This window comes from Mastomys coucha, unplaced genomic scaffold, assembly GCF_008632895.1.
Source record: "Mastomys coucha isolate ucsf_1 unplaced genomic scaffold, UCSF_Mcou_1 pScaffold22, whole genome shotgun sequence".
NCBI lineage: Eukaryota > Metazoa > Chordata > Mammalia > Rodentia > Muridae > Mastomys > Mastomys coucha.
The window spans coordinates 168,163,379-168,167,768 of record NW_022196905.1 but is presented as its reverse complement, the minus strand read 5'-3'; positions in this window follow the sequence as shown (position 1 = coordinate 168,167,768).

Sequence of the window (4,390 nt, the reverse complement as noted above, 5' to 3'; positions counted from 1 at the left end):
AAAAAAAAGAGGGAAAAAAATCCAGGCTGCCAGTATTTACTTATGAAACAACTTAGTGAGAACCCAGCAACCCGACTGCCTGGAAATTAGTGCACAAATTGAAAGTTTGAAGGCTTTCTCTCCTGGCATTTTGATTTCCTCATCTGAAGAATGGGGATATTAATACCTACCTCCTGGGGTTGTTGTGAAGATTAAGTGCCACTACGTATGTAGAGCACGGAGCACAGGAAAGTGATGGCTGCAATTATTATTTTATTATAATTATTTAGATTTCATACCCTTCTTCTTTCCCTGTCTTTCTAACTTCCCCATTTCTCTCAATGCCTCTCCTCTCCTCCTCCCCCTCTCTCCACTTCTATCCTTCCCCATTCCTCCCCTCCTCCTATTCCTCCCCTTCCCCTTCACTCCTCTCCCTCCACTTCTCCCCCTTGTCCCTCCTTCTCCCATCGTCCCCCCCACTTCCTCCTCCTCCTCCCCTCCTCCTCCCTTCCTCCCCACACACTCCTCCCCTTTCTCCCTCTCCCCCCATTCCTCCCCTCCTCCCCTTCCCCCACTCCTCCCTTTCCTTCTATGCATCCCCCCACTCTTCCCCCTCCTCATCTCTCCTCCCCAGCTGATTTCCCCATAGATCTGCATGAATCTGCTTCATTCAGCCTGCCTCCATCCTCACTCCTTCCCAGATCCCCTTATTCCTCTCTCCTCCTTTTCCAAGTTTCTCCTCCCTCCATATACATGACTCCTCTTCCCTCAGCCTCCCCCTTCTGGCTCAGCAGCAGACTGCAACCAAGCCACTTTAAAAACAAGAAAACAAGAAAACAAAATACATCCTCAAAATAGGAAATACAAACCAAAACCAAAACAACCAATGTCATATGTGCCCAAAGATGACTTAGGCATATTGTACAGAAACAGACCTTCCTTGGGAAGCACTTGGCAGAAATAAAAGGCGTACCATGTCACTCTGTGGTGTGAAAGCAAAGGCAAAGGAGGCTGAATTCCCCAAAGCAGAGGAGGACTAATTTTTACAATCAAAGAGCACAAGGAGTAGGAATCTTACCAGGAATGAAAAGGCCAGCACAATTGATGGTGTTGTCTCTTTTAATCCATAGCGATTAGCCCAGGTGTCCATATGAGATGAACTTTGACCTCTCATAGAAAACACTTGTATTGGAACTCTCCATGCTAACACCTCTCACTCGACACCTTTGTTTTAGCTTCCTGGCAAGGATGACGTCATTTACATGAGCAGATGATGAGGGCACCCTAGACCTAAGCTGCAAGTGTCCCAGCACCTTATGACACGGGCAGAAGGAAGACAGAAGAGACGCAAGAGACCAGCACACGCCTCTGGAAGGTGTGGGGTTTCTCCGAAGCGCTTTCAGGTGTGCAACGGCTCCAGATGCCTCCCCTACCCCGAGTCTCCTAGGTTCATCTCTGCATTCTTCTCATTTGCTTTCTAATGCGTCACGACTGAAGAACTCTCCTGGGCCACCATAGATGGTTCTTGCTACTTCATTGAATCTTCACAGAAAACCTTTAGAGTAAGTTTCTCCTCACATGCATTTCACTAATGAAGGAAGCACAGCACAGAGTGGTAGGTGACCACCTAAGCCTACCTGACTCACAAGTGGCCAGCCTCTTCTCTCTGCCCCAGTGACTATAATCATGACCACCATCTGAGGACAGGTGACGTCTACCAAGCTGGGCACACCATTAAAGTGTATTATCTCCTGCCTGACTCTACGACACAGGTATTGCTTTCGTTTTACACAGAAGCTCAGAGAGATACTCAGACAGTAACTGTTGGGTATGATGTAAAATTAGATGGGGCTGGCCTCCAGTCATGTCCTTTTGCTCCTGTGAAATCTCCAAAACAGAGAGAGTCTCAGCAGAAACCTGCCAGTCATTTAACTTGACGGCTTCTGCCCTTGTGAGTGATTGGACGGGACCTCCCGACTCCCTGTACAGAATGAAGGGCTTGTTTATACTGCTACAATGGCGGAGTCTGAACAGAGAGATGGCTTTGCCACCCAATTAGCCATGGAGCCAAACTTCTACTACCTCATCACTGTGGATGACAGTGGATGATAAACACAGGGATATCTCATTTTAGTAGAACTCAAAAGCCAAAGCAGTCTGGAATTAGAGAAGACCTTGGGGCAGGACTATTCATGGGTTTACATTGAATGTCTGTCTATCTTTCTTTTTCTCTGTGTCTGTTTGTCTTTCTCTGTCTCACTGTGTGTCTGTCTATGTCTGTTTGTCTCTCTGTGTGTCTGTTTGTGTGTCTGTCTGTCTGTCTCTCTCTCTGTATGTGTGTGTGTGTGTGTGAGTGTGTGAATCTGTGAGTGTGTGTGTGTATATCTATCCATCTCTAAGACAAGGTTTTGCTCTTGTAGCCTGAGTTGGCTTTGAACTAATATCTTCCACATCAGACTCCTGAGTGCTAGGACTGCAGGTATGTGTAGCCATGTCCAGCTCTGGGCAACTGTTCTAGTACCTGCAGAACCAAGGCCAACAACTGTTTTCTGTAAATGGTCAGAGAAAGAGAACTTTATGTCTTTGTGGCCTGACAGTCTCTGCCACAGGTACTCAGGTATGGTGTGATTGTGTGTTAGCAACTACAGCCAACTCCTGGATAGGCCAGGCTATATTCTAATGCAACTTTATTTCTGAATGCTGAAGTGTGAGCTTCATGGCATTTTCACCTGTCACAAAGGTCATTCTTCTTTTGATCTCCCCAACTACTTAAAAATGTAAAAACTATTTTTAGCTCACAGGCCACATAAAAATCCATGGTGGGCTGGGTCAGCTTTCCGGGCCATAGCCGATACATTTAATTCCATGTTAGTCATCAGAAAAGCTACTGTATAAATCAAAACACAAAGTACTAATCTAGGTTTCCTGAGGGGGAGAGGGCCCTGGTGATAGAGTTCTCTAAATACATTGGCACCCTGAAGCATGAAGGAAGAAAATTTCTGTGTTGAAGGTAGCTGACACCCCAGGGAAGCTAGACCACAGGCCTGCAGGTAGCTTTCCAGCCATTGGAGCAATGTTGATGTTTTTCGGCCTTTCTTCTCAGGGACGCTTTGTCTAATGTGATTCTTGCTCTACAAGGTGCTGTCTGGCTGCTCTTTGGACTGATTTCAGTCGTCTCACAGCCAGCCTTCTGTTCTCGCACAGAGACCTCATCCTGACTCTCAGTGGCTTCCTCTGCCTATGTCATCCAAAACTGGAAATGCCATTTCTGAAAGTCTCTAAGACAGCGGTTCTCACCCTTCCTAATGCTGCCACCCTTTAATACAGTTCCTCATGTTTTGATGACTTTCAACCATAACATTATTTCGCTGCTACTTCGTAACTGTAGTTTTGCTATTGTTATGAACCGTAAATATCTGATATGCAGGACATCTGATATACGACCCCTGTGAAAGGGTTGTCTGACCCCGAAGAGCCTCAACCCACAGGTTGAGAAATGCTGCCCTAAGTAGTTCTTGGGGGTCTGAATGCCCATCAATGGAAGATGCTCAAATGTCTGAAGGAACCAGTTTTTTTTTTCCATCAAAACATTTTTTATTAGATATTTTCTTCACCGGGCCATGGTGGTGCACGCCTTTAATCCCAGCACTTGGGAAGCAGAGGCAGGCGGATTTCTGAGTTTGAGGCCAGCCTGGTCTACAGATATTTTCTTTATTTACATATCATATGATTTCTCCTTTCCAAGTTTCCCCATCCCCCCAAAAAACTCAAAAAAGCAAAACAAAAACAAAAACAAAAAACAAACAAACAAAGCCTTCAGTTCCTTTGGTCCTTTCTCTAACTCCTTCATTGGGGACCCTGTACTCAGTTCGATGGATGGCTGTGAGCCTCTACATCTGTATTAGTCAGGTACTGTCAGAGCCTCTCAGGAGACAGCTATATCAGACTGGTTGTCCTTCCATCAGTCTCTGCTCCATATTTAGTCTCTGCATCTCCTTCCATGGGTATTTTGTTCCCCCTTTTAAGAAGGAATGAAATGTCCACATTTTGGTCTTCCTTCTTCTTGAGTTTCTTGTGGTTTGTGGGTTGTTCTTGGTATATTCTGAACTTCTGGGCTAATAACCACTTATCAGAGAGTGCATACCATGTGTGTTCTTTTGTGATTTGGTTACCTCACTCAGGATGATATTCTCCAGATCCATCCATTTACCTAAGAATTTCATAAATTCATTGTTTTTAATAGCTGAGTAGTACTCCATTGTGTAGATAAACCACAATTTCTGTATCCATTCTCTGTTGAGGGACATCTGGGTTGTTTCCACCTTCTGGCTATTATAAATAAGGCTATGAACATGGTGGAGCATGTGCCCTTATTACATGTTGGAGCATCTTCTGGGTATATGCCCAGGAG